Below are 13,129 nucleotides of genomic sequence, written 5' to 3' on the forward strand. Positions count from 1 at the left end.
GTTCCTCCAACTCGAGACTTACGTCTGTCCCTCACTAGACTGAGCTATTAATGCCTCACCATCTAGCCCTAGCGGGGGCTCCCTGAGTGTGGACGAGGGAGCGAAGGTCTGTCTGCGTCTCTGTCACACAGTACCTGCGATGTGGCTCTAAAGTACCATTCCTGATTGTGGACTAATTTCGTAAGCACCAGGGTGTATTTGTGTGGCCTTTTCCCAAGCAGTCCCCTAGGAAGCCATGCGCTTACTTCAACAGTGCCGCCACTGCTTAAAAATAAAAGGCTTATTGGAATTGTTCGGAATTTCTTCAGCGGTGCTCGGGAAAGACTGACCTGGAGGCTGTTTCTGTAATGGGGTTGGGAAGGAGAGAGGTGGAGGCAGGAAGGCTGGTGAGAAGTTGCCGAAGGAGCCCGAGGCGAGGTCACCCCGAGGTGACAAGGGCGGGGGAGGGGGGGCAGTGAAGGCAGAAGAATTCAAGAGGCAAAGGCAGGATTGAAAAGTGTTGGCATTTGGATATGGAGGCAAAACAAACAAACAAACAAAAAGCTACGGGTTCGTCATTTCTGACAGAAGATGCTGAGGGGACCAGATTTTGGAGAAAAGGTGAAATGTTTGCTTCTAGCGAAATACCCAGCAGGCATTGGCTCTAGAGGCCCAGAGGGCAGTTGTTACTGCAGACTGATCTGTATTTATTCATGGAACGAACATTGTAAAGTGCCTATAGTAATGGCTTGCGTGTCGTAAGCACCTGTCATACGAGGGACAGTGCTAGACCCCTGTGCACTAACTTAATCCTCACAAAACCGAGAAGCGTAGGTGCTCTCATACCCTCCTTTTCCAGATGGAGGTAAAGTGGTTTGCACGGGCCAAGTGTTTCACCCCCAGTTTAGATGGAATTAAGTGTGAGGGAGAGAAGAACCGAGAAGAAATCAGCGAAAATATCAACATTATTACCGATGAAACAAGGCTGGAAGGTGGGGCTGAGATTTGTGCCGACAGTGGCTTCCGGAGTCTTTCCCCCACTCCCAAGCCTCAGCACAGCCCCCTTGTGAGCCGGTGAGTTTGTGGCGCAGATGTGTTCACACAGACTGCTGGCTCTCCCAGAGACCCTGGGCTCTTGGGGCGTCGGTCCTCTGTGTTCGGACGGGTTCTGGTAACTTCGCAGAGTTCTGTTGATTGCTGATTGCGGCTGGTGAATTTACAAAGTGGGGCCGATTTTCTGCGAGACAGGCTTCGAGGCGATCCTTGCAAGAGAACCTAGCCCTCGGCAGGCAGGAGTGGGTCGGGAGTCAGGGCGCTGGAACCAGCTGCCGGCTGTCGTCAGTGGGCTCTCTCCGTGGACACCAGCAGCATTGAGGCCTTAAGCCTCACTACACAAAGTGTGGTTTCTGCACCAGCGGCCTCAGAGCACCGGTCCCACTGGTTGGGAATCTGCGTTTTAATGCGATTCCCCAACTGGCGTGCATGCACGTTAAAGTTCGGGAAACACTGCTGGAAACATACCCAGGAGCGGCCTTGTACGTGAAGGAGAAGCTTGTTTCTCTCCCGGTTGCCCCTGCTCTCGGGAAGCCTGCATTAATATTCTCCTCCCTGCAGAGGCCTTTCTGCTCCGAAGGCTGCCGACCAGCCCTTCCTTCGATCACTCATTATATCAACAATTTGTCCGTTATTTGGGAGCCATGAAAAAAGCCTTCTCAAAACATGCCCTGGAGCTCGTGGGGCTTATGTGATAACTTACTCAAACCAACCTGATACTTACTTCATTTCCCTGCATAGTCCACTCCAAAGAGTTTTTAAAAAGCAATTTTCGGAAACCTTTGGATAAGCCATTTGTTTCTCTATAAGACTTTTTCCCCAGAGGGATTTGTGATTATAACTGGAGTGAGAAAGCTCTGTTATTAGAAATAACATTTGGTCCTAGAAAGCTCTAGAGAACTTGGGTGGAAGGGGGGAAGGTAGAAAGGGCAGGGGCGGTTAGGGGGTGAGGATGGGGAGAACAAGGACTCGTGCTGTATCTGTAAATTCCCATTTTTGTACTTTGACAAAGAGGCCGGGAAATCCAAGGAAAAAAGTTCAAAAAGGTGCTGGTTCAAGGGATACAGGAGTGCTGATGCGTAGGGGCACGGGTACCCCAATGTTTATAGCAGCGCTCTCAACAGCAGCCAAATTATGGAAAGAGCCCAAATGTCCATCGACTGACGAATGGATAAAGAAGCTGTGGTTTATATATACAATGGAATACTACTTGGCAATGAGAAAGAATATAATCTGGCCATTTGCAGCAACATGGATGGAACTGGAAGGTATGCTGAGTGAAATAAGTCAGTCCGAGAAGGACAGGTACATGTTTCACTCGTTTGTGGATCTTGAGAAACTTAACAGAAGACCATGGGGGAGAGGATGGGGGGAAAAAAAGTTACAGAGAGGGAGGGAGGCAAGCCACAAGAGACCCTTAAATACAGAGAACAAACAGGGTGGATGGAGGGGGGTGGGGGAGAGGGGAAAATGCGTGATGGGCATTGAGGAGGGCACTTGTTGGGATGAGCACTGGGTGTTGTATGGAAGCCAATTTGACAAGTTCTATTCATAAAAAAATAAAACATTAAAAAATTAAAAAAAAAGTGCGGGTTCTAGAACTACGCCGTCCAATATGGACCTTAGCTACATGTAGCTATTAAAATGAACATTTTAATTAAGTTCAATAAAATTATGTTCAGTGATCTCAGCTACATTTCAGGTGCTCAACGGCCACATTTCCACCAAGAAAGTTCTGTTGGGCGTTGCTATTTGGGAAAGCTGTATAGGGTTGACATGTCGGTTGCTGGCGTGCAGTATTAACTCACAAGAGTAAATTTACAAGAGGGGACCTGAAGATCTGCCTGGTCTTCCCTAGACATGGTGGGATAAGTGTGCCTTTCAGTTCTGTAATGCTTTGAAGACCAAGTAAAACAGGGCATCCGTGCTCATTTTGCCCAAGTGATAAGGAACTGTGGGCCATGTTTCATTGCCTTGTGTCACACTGGACAGTAGGGGACAGCAGTGGTCTCTAAGGATAGTGTGTGTCACTAACTGGGAAGTGTGCTTGGGTGCCAGAGAGAGAGAGAGAGAGACAGCGCGGGGGGGGGGGGGGGAGAGGAGAGAGATGGTGTCGTTCTGAATTGCCCACAAGGCTTATCAGAAGAAAACTCATGGATGGGGCGCCTGGGTGGCTCAGTCGGTTGAGCATCCGACTTCGGCTCAGGTCATGATCTCACGGTTCACGAGTTGGAGCCCCGCATTGGGCTCTGTGCTGACAGCTCAGAGCCTGGAGCCTGTTTTGGATTCTGTATCTCCCTCTCTCTCTCTGCCCCTCCCCTGCTCATGCTCTGTCTCTCAATAAAAACACCAACCCTCCCCCCCCCCCCCCCCACACACACACACAAAACAACAACTCACGGATCCTCATTCAGTTAAGTAAAACGGCCACAATAAAAGCAAGTGACAACAATAACAAAAAAGACACTCCTGGCTCCCTGCACTTCCAACAATGTGCGTATTATTCTCTCTGGAAGAAAACCAGGCACGGCGAACATGGCAGAAGTGAGCTCTTGAAACTGTATTAGACAAGGAAGCTGTACCAGTTTCAGGTTGCTTGAGAGATTTGATTTTAACAGGTTCGAAACTAACCCTGATGCAGGCTGTTTTACAGAACAAAACCTGGGTGGGCAGCTCCTCAAAATGGTACTTTTCAAACACAAAGGTGTTCGCGGGTTCGCGTTCTCCCACGGCTAACGGTTAAGCGTGAGGGTTTGCACGTATGAAATGTGTCTGTACATTTCCTGCCTCAAGCTCAAAGCACCTTGTCTTAGCAGTTGTTTCCTCTGTGAATAAGAAGGTTTTTTTTCTTTCGGCGCGTTTAGTTATTAGCCCTGGTGATTGGTTCTCCTCATACACAAGTCAAACGGTGTCTCGAAGGCTTTCCTCTCTGTGCCTTGGTCTTTGAAGCCTATTTCAAAATATTTCACACTCCGTTGAGATCCCATGGACACGGGGTGATCACAGGGGGAAACTTGCTTACTCAGCAGCACGGAAGTGGGCGCGAGGGAGGGAATGCCCAAGTCAGGATCCCCAGCTTCAGATAAGGTTAGGATGAGGGCAAAGGTTGGGAGGCATTCGCGGTTCAGCCCGGTTCTCCGTCTCATGTCCGGCGTGGCCCTCTCGGGCCTGGGGTTACGGAGGTCACTGCCAGAGGACGGTGTCCTCCCCACACATTTTCCCACAGCACGTAAAAGAGAGGGTGGTCACTGTATGTGGGAGTCGGGGTGGGGTTTACAGACCTGCCTAGCCCCCTCGGACATTTGAAAAGGTCAGAATAAGCCTGTAAACCTTCATTTCTCTACATTTCTTCCAATGCACGATTGGAGCACCGATTTCCATGTCACTGAGCTGGAAAGAAGCAGGAGGGTGGTTCTGGGGCCGTCTTAGCACAGTGGCCCATCTGGGAATAGCCACCTGCAGAGACCGTGGCGACGAAAGGGTACTCCGTTGCAGCACTGTGTACTGGGAACAGCCCAGATGCCCGTAAATGGATCCAATTCTTCACGGCAACGCCTGCGCCATGGAACGCTATGCAGTCCTGTGCCCTGGGGCTGGGGCACCCCCCCACCCCTGCTCACCCCTGCTTCAGGCCGGTCTTTGTCTTCCCTCTTGGCCCTGTTCAAGTCCAGCAAGGCCAGCCCCAGCCCACCCTCCCACACTCAGCCCTCCTCTGTCACCTGTGGTGCTGACGCGTATCTGGTCTTAACGCATTTTGTTTTATTTTATTAAATTCTTTTATGTTTTATTTATTTTTGAGAGAGAGAGAGAGGAGGAGGAAGGGCAGAGAGAGAGAGGGAAGCGGAGGATCCGAGACAGGCTCTGCACTGTCAGCACAGAGCCCGACGCGGGGCTCGAACTCACAAACCGCAAGATCATGACCTGAGCCGAAGCCGGACACTCAACCGACTGAGCCACCCCAGGCGCCCCCATACGAATAAATGTGAATAAAAAATATGAATTTTATTATTATTATTTGTTTAAAAAAATGTTTGTTTGTTTTGAAAGAGAGGGAGTGAGAGAGAATCCTAAGCAGGCTCTGCACTGTCAGTGCCGAACCGGACTCAGGGCTCAATCTCCCAAACTGTGGGATCATGACCTGAGCCGAAATCAAGAGTCGGATGCTTAACCGACTGCGCCGCACAGGTGCTCCTTGGCCTCATGCATTTTAGGATTCATTTCTTCCTGTGTCTCCTCTTGACTCCTTAGCTAGACCAGAGCTTCTTCGAACCATGTCTTCCAAGCATTTCCTCAGAAAGATACTTGGGTATCTAAGTATCTTGCTCATTCTCTGTCTCTGTCTCTGTCTCTGTCTCTGTCTCTGTCTCTTTGTGTCTCTTCCCCATCTACCTCTTGTGTCCTGGCACCTCTGGCCCATAAACAGATCCCTTTGTCAGTCCCCACCCCTGACCCCCATTCCAGCAGATGCGCCTTCAATCTGGAAAATAACAATTACTTTTGCTGGCTGGACAGAAGGGAAAGGGACGTCGAGGAGAAATGTCCCGGGAAGGAGAAACCACTGTTCTCAGAGTCTCAAGTCCTGGGTGTGAGTCTTGCCTCTGTTTATTTTCAGGCTGTGTGACTTGGGGCAGGTTACTTGATGTCTCTGAACTTCTCTGTGCGCCATGCGGCTGTTCTGCTCTCGTGGATTGTCCCGAGAGTCCGGTTAGGGTGGGTTTGTGAGCTGCCGAGCGCTCACGCCTGCAAAACTTCCTTACCACCCAAGCTCTTCACGACTTCCTGACCGACCCATCGTTCATGGGGAAAGATACTAGCGCGAGCCCCCTATCAGGTTCCGAGCCCAAACACGGGACTGCGGAGGAAAAGGGGACTTGGCCGGGAAGGCTGGGAGTGCCTGCAGACTCCTCATTCCACAGTGTCCTGACTCAGAAGTCCTTGGCATTGGTTTGTATCTGAGTGAGTGGATGTGCTGATTAGTTGTACTTGGTGAACCAGAAGCACAACCCAAATATGTTCCTTTGTGGGATTTAAACAAATTAACAGGAAGAGCAGTGTGGGGGTGATGAGTGTGGAAGCACATTTCGGTTTGCCTTTTCAACCATTAACACATATGTTCTGAAAGCCGGTCTGGAAAAACATGCTTCTGTCAACTGTACGGTGAGCTGGGTGATGTCCTTCCTCCCTTATGCTGATGGGGGAGAAGTGGGCGGGGTGGGGGGGAGCATTTGTCCCCAGAAGGCCAGACAGCAGAGTGGAAAGAGCTTTGGATTCATGCAGCCTCTACCACGAAGGAGCTGTGTGACCTTGGGCGAGTGACCTACCTTCTCTGAGCTTTGGTTTCTTGTTTCTTCACCTGTAAAGCAGATCCTCCTTTCCAGGCTCTTGTGATGATTAAATGTAAAGTGTCTCAGACTGTGCCCAGCACGCAGCAGACCTCCAGTCAATAGTAGGTATTACGGTCACTTAAAACGCCCAGAAGCGGGAAACGGAACAAAACCACTGTTACTTTGGGGTTTTGTGTTACAGCTGAACTTAATCCTGACTAATACACTCACTTTACAAATAAACTCCACACGTCTCTTAGGAGAGGAACCCAAAGTTATGAGCCCCAGACTTCCTACACACGGCCTAGCCTTTAAGCCTGTTTCATATTTTTCTAAAATAACTACTACTTTCTCAGTTAACATTCTCGGCACGGTTTGGCGGTAAGTTTTCAAGGCCATATAAAAGGCCTATGTGTCTGGGGCGCCTGGGTGGCTCAGTCGGTTGAGCATCCAACTTCAGCTCAGGCCGATCTCGTGGTCCGTGAGTTCGAGCCCTGCGTTGGGCTCTGGGCTGATGGCTCAGAGCCTGGAGCCTGCTTCCCATTCTGTGTCTCCCTCTCTCTCTGCCCCTCCCCTGTTCATGCTCTGTCTCTCTCTGTCTCAAACATAAAAAATAAACGTTAAAAAAAAAAAAAAGACCTATGTGTCTAAGGTTTGGCCAGTGGGACGGAAGCAGAAATGTAGGTGAGAGATGTGTTCTTAAAAAGAGGCCGAGGGGCGCCTGGGTGTCTCAGTCGGTTGAGTGTCCGACTTCGGCTCAGGTCATGATCTCACGGTCTGTGAGTTCGAGCCCCTCGTTGGGCTCTGTGCTGACAGCTCAGAGCCTGGAGCCTGCTTCGGATTCTGTGTCTCCCTCTCTCTCTCCCCCTCCCCTGCTCATGCTCTGTCTCTCTCTGTCTCAACACTAAATAAAAAAACATTAAAAAAATTAAAAAAAAAAAAAAAAAAAGAGGCCCGGTGCCCTTCGTCCCTCTTTCTGCACTTTTACTCCCAACACTTATGACACCAACCGTGTGGGTTTTGTTTCCCACACCAACCAGTTCTCCCAATTCTCTGCACACCACCCGGGGGTCCTACGATTCAGTTCAGTTCCAACACTACTGACCTGGAGTTAGTGTCAGATCCCACAGGTTAAGGGCTCCGTCCCACAAGACTGCCCCGATTCAGATGCCCAATCACAAGTCCTGGGCTGTCACCTGCACTTCCTGTTTTTTTTTTTTTTTTTTAAGTTTGTTTGTTTGTTTGTTTATTTTGAGGTAGGGGGAAGAGAGAGAGTGAGAGAGAGAATGCCAAGCAGGCTCTGTGCTAATCGTGCAGAGAGCCCCATGCAGGGCTCAAACTCAAGAATCCTGAGATCACGACCAGAGCCAAGATCAAGAGTCAGATGCTTAACCGACCGAGCCACCCAGGCACCCCGGCGCCTGCACTTCTGACCAACTGGCTACAAATCGGGGGTTCCCATGACCCTTCAGTTTTGGCAATTTGCTAGAATGGCTCACAGAACACAAGAAAGCACTCAACTTAACTATTACTGGTTTATTTAAAAAAAATTTTTTTTTTTACATGTTACTTATTTTTGAGAGAGAGAGGCAGAGACAGAGACAGAGCACAAGTGGGGGAGAGGCAGAGAGAGAGGGAGACACAGGATTTGAAGCAGGCTCCAGGCTCTCAGCTGTTGGCACAGAGCCCGACGCGGAGCTCGAACCCACAAACCGTGAGACCACGAGCCGAGCAGAAGTTGGATGCTCAACTGACTGAGCCACCCAGGTGCCCCAACTATTACTGGTTGGGGATATAAAGGATATGATAAAGAGTACTAGTGAACAGCCATAAGAAGAGACATGTATGATGAGGTCTGGATGGGTCCCAAGCACAGGTACTTCTGGCCCCATGGAGTTGGGTGCACCACCCTCCCAGCAGACGGATGCATTTGCCATCTGGAAGCTCTGTGAATCCTGTCGTTTGCAGGTTTTTATGGAGGTTCCATTATGTTGGCACGGTTGACTAAATCATGGGGCACCTGGATGGCTCAGTCGGTTGAGCGTCCAACTTCCGCTCACGTCATGGTCAGATGGTTCATGAGTTCGAGCCCCGTGTCAGGTTCACTGCTGTCAGTGCAGAGCCTGCTCTTCTGTCCCCCTTCTCTCTGCTACTCGCCCCCCCTTCTCAAAAATAAACATTAAAAAAGTCATAATCAACTAGTGACTGCACTCAACCTCCAGTCCCTTCCCCTCCCTGGGGCGTGGGGGATGGGCTGAAAGTTCCAACCCTCTAATCAATCACATGGTCGGTTCCTCTGGCCACCAGCCTCCCTCCTTATCACCATCTAGGGGACCACCAAGAGTCACCTTATTAGATTAGAGTCACCTTATGGTCTTAAAGGGCTTGTTATGAATAACAAAAGACATTCCTGCCACCCCTACCACTCAAGGGCATTCCAAACAGATTAGGAGCCCTGTGTCAGGAACTGGGGATAGGACACAGTAGCCACCGTCCCACAGGGACATGCTGAGAAGGGAAACCGGGCTTAGGAGAGAACAGGAGAGAAGGTGCTTAGGTCCCCGACACCAGGGAGGGACACACCAGCCCCACTTGGACCATCTCTGGACTTCTGAACATGCAAAGATATCCCTAAAGAAGCTGATTATCTCTCCCAATGCGCTACTTAAAATTTCAGCAGGAGTAAGCAGGCTTGCGGTGGTGCCTGGTGAGCTTAGCTCAGCTGTGGGTAAGCGAGAGAAACGGGAAGAGGAAATACTCCGGCCAGTGCCGGGAATAGTGCTGCTCCCAAGGGTGGTACCTGGTGGTGTGCCCCAGGCTCTGACCTTGACCCTAGAGATAACGCAGTAACTTCGCTGAAGCCCTAAAGAGCATACTTACAACATTTGGCGATGATTTGAAACGAGCTGGGAGAGCTGATATTTTGAAAAATATTAGAAAGATGCAAAGCATACTTTGATCCAACAGCCTTTTGAGCTGAATGTAACAATATGGTCCACGAGATGAGGCTGAATGGGAGAATCTGCCTGATGTGGGAACCACACACCAGCAGCCTCAGTATAATTCCCACTGCGGGAATTGCGTTGAGCTCTGAATTTGGGGGCAACTGGCCATCAGTGTGAAGAGACTCAGACATGTGTTATGGGAGATCCGGTTGAGGAAAGAGCTGGTGGGATGGGGTGAAATGAGGCAAGAGCCCCTTTAGTTTCCTTGGGCTGCCAAAACCAAGTCCCAACGTGATAGAAATGTGTGGTCTTATGGTTCTGGAGGCTAGAAAGCCAAGATCAAGGCGTTGGTAGGGTTGGTTCCTTCTTCTGTGCCTCTCTTCTAGCTTCTGGTGATTTCCCGTCAATCTTCGGCGTTCCCTGGCTTGTAGACCCGTCAGCCCTATCTCTTTATCTTCACGGGGTCGTCTCACTGTGTGCATGTCTCTGTGTCCAAACACAGTCATATTAAGTTAGGCTTATTCTATAATGACCTCATTTTACTTGCTCATCTGCTAAGACCCTGTTCCCAAATAAGATATTGACAGGTACTGGGGGCTTAGGGCTTCAGCACCTTTTTGGAGGGAATGCAATTCAAGCCATAACAAGCCCTCTTCTAATACTTGGAGGGTTGCCCTGGGAAAGAGGCTTAATTTTCTTCTACAGGACCTCAAGGGAGAGAGGCAGGGCTGGGGGCGGGGGGCAGTTCCACAGAGATGGAGGATAGCCTGGTAAGAAGGTGCAGGGCTGTGTCTCAAAGCTTCTGTGCTTCTGGCTGTTTCTCTCCTCTCCCATTTGTATCCAATGGCCATTTTCTCCCCATTCCCCCTCCGGTCCCTATGTAAGCAAAAACAAAGATGCCAATAAATTATTAACCAAATAACGTATCATCTAAACTGTAACACTTCTGAGCATGGCAGTGGTGTGAATGGGGGGAGCAGTTGGCAAGGGGGCACATTGACTAAAGAATGAAAGTAACAACAGCAACAACAAAAACAAAGAAAAACCGGCTTCTCACGATCACCGTGCATCAGCAATAAAGCCAGCAGTTCTGAACCATGGCAGTGATAACATGACTCCTTGAAAAAATGTTTCGTTGGCTTAAGTCATAAACAATTGTTGTAACATATACATAAGCTTTAAATTAGCTTGTTTTAATCTATCTTTAAAATAATTGTTTTAATGGTTTTGTTATTTATTTTTGAGACAGAGACAGAGCACGAGCAGGGGAGGGGCAGAGAGAGAGGGAGACACAGAATCCGAAGCAGGCTCCAGGCTCTGAGCTGTCAACACAGAGCCCGGCGTGGAGCTCGAACTCACGGACCGCGAGATCGTGACCTGAGCTGAAGTCGGACGCTTAACCGACTGAGCCACCCAGGCGCCTCCTTTATCTTTTAAGAAATAAATATTTGGGGCACCTGGGTGGCTCAGTCGGTTGAACGCCCAACTCTTGATCTCAGTTCAGGTCTTGATCTTGGGGTCGTGGGTTCAAGCCCCGTGTTGGGCTTCACGCTGGGCGTGAAGCCTACTTTAAAAAAAAGAAAGAAAGAAAGGAAGGAAGGTTACTATTTTACCTGGAAGTACATTTGGAGAATACTCAGTTCTACAGGTGGCCCCTGACCCATGGGAACTCACTGTGTGTACATTCGCTTGGAGAAGAAGTTCACAGCTATTCAAAAGCATTCAGGCTTGGTGAGCAGCCCGTGTCTCCAGCCCCCGGGTGAGTACTTCTGGGTTTAAACAACGGATTTGAAATGGACAATGACAGTGCAATGATTAATAAAGACAAACAGAACTTGAGTGACTTTAAGTCTGTCTTTCTTCAGAATGACAGAATAAACTAAAGAAACATATTCTCTTTTACTCTCCAAGTCGTAGCACAAATGGTTCATCAAACACATCTGATAATGTCCACATTACTTGTTCACGTTCAACAACCGTTGGTGTGGGCTCCCGGTTGCTGTGGCTGACCCTTCTGAAGTGATGCAACCTGTCTGGACAATGGTTTGATGCAGGACATGGCACCAAGCTCTTCTGGCGATTTCCCTACTTAAATTATAGTCATTGGGTAACGTGTAGCCTCCGTAAGTGGAAAATTATTCTGAATGTCAGTGATACTATAAATGATGCTTATCTTCGATTCTGCTAAACTGACAGCAATTAAATTAAACATTTTCTAGGCCTTATACACTTCCCTGAGCTTTCTATATTCCATACCTCTAATTATTGACAAAATCGCCGGGAATCGTTCTTTGAAATGTCATGTGTAGTTGGGTCAAGTGCAAAGTTTCAGGCGGTTGGAGGCAGGGCAGCCTACGTGGCTGAGTGGGTGGGCTCTCCGTTGCCAGATGGCCTGTTTTGAAGCCTGGACTCACTCTGCCAGTGAAGTTTTAAATATCTCTGCCCTCTGATTCCTCACCTGTAAAAATGGGGATGGTGGTGATGATGGTACTTAGTGAAGTATATAGTACATTTAATTTTTTTTAACGTTTATTTATTTTGAGAGAGAGAGAGAGAGAGAGCCAGCGCAAATGTATGACCGTGCGCAGGGAAGGGGGAGAGGAAGACAGAGGAGAGGGAAAAAAATCCCAAGCAGGCTCTGAGCTGTGAGCGCTTGAACCTAAAAACCATGAGATCATGACCTGAGCTGAAGTCGAGTCAGATGCTTGACCAACGGAGCCACCCAGGTGCCTCCTTTAAAATACATTTCATACATTTTAATACATAATACATTTAAAAAGGTGTGTGGCACTTATACATTTTAATACATTTAAAAAGGTGTGTGGCATTGAACAAGCCCTTTGTAAGTGTCAGCTCTCATTGCTATTGAGATTATTCATCCCAATGAGGGGCTGGTGCTTAAGTAGTTAAAAAAAATTTTTTTTAATGTTTGTTTATTTATTTCTTTATTTTTTTCCTGATTTTATTTTATTTGAAATATGAAATTTATTGTCCAACTGGTTTCCATACAACACCCAGTGCTCATCCCAACAGGTGCCCTCCTCCATGCCCCTCCCCCACCCCCCATCAGCCCTCAGTTTGTTCTCAGGTTTTTTTTTTTTAATTTTTTTAATGTTTATTTATTTTTGAGACAGAGAGAGACAGAGCATGAATGGGGGAGGGTCAGAGAGAGGGAGACACAGAATCTGAAGCAGGCTCCAGGCTCTGAGCTGTCAGCACAGAGCCCGACGCGGGGCTCGAACTCACTCACGGACCGTGAGATCATGACCTGAGCCGAAGTCAGACGCTTAACCGACTGAGCCACCCAGGCGCCCCTATTCTCAGGTTTTAAGAGTCTCTTATGGTCTGCCTCCCTCCCTCTCTAACCTTTTTTTTTTTTCCCCCTTCCCTTCCTCCCCCATGGTCTGAACGTGTTCAAGATCTGGACATTTCCTATTGAAACAGGTCGACAGCCAGCGGTGTGATTTCAGGTATAGACACTGCAGCTGGGACAGGTGGCTTGGGGTAGGAGATCCTCCCGAGGCTAGGCAGGCTGCACGGGGTGGATGAGGGAGACGGCGGACCCGGAGAGCGGGCCCTGGAGGTGGGTGCAGGGCAGGCGGGAAACTGGAGGGGTGTCCTGCGTGCCCGCTCCCCTGGGCACCCTGCCAGTGGTGAAACTCTGGTGGCGTGGGGGGTGGGGGGGACAGGAGGTGGCTCTTGTAGTCCTTGCGTCTGATGGGCATTTTCTCGGTGTCCCTGGGGCTCAGGTACCCCAATGCTTGCCTGGAGGGACCTCTCCGCTACCGGCCCCAATTTGGTAGAATGGCTGCCTTGCGGCTCGGTTTG

The sequence above is a fragment of the Neofelis nebulosa genome, chromosome 6, assembly GCF_028018385.1.
Source record: "Neofelis nebulosa isolate mNeoNeb1 chromosome 6, mNeoNeb1.pri, whole genome shotgun sequence".
NCBI classification, from domain to species: Eukaryota; Metazoa; Chordata; class Mammalia; order Carnivora; family Felidae; genus Neofelis; species Neofelis nebulosa.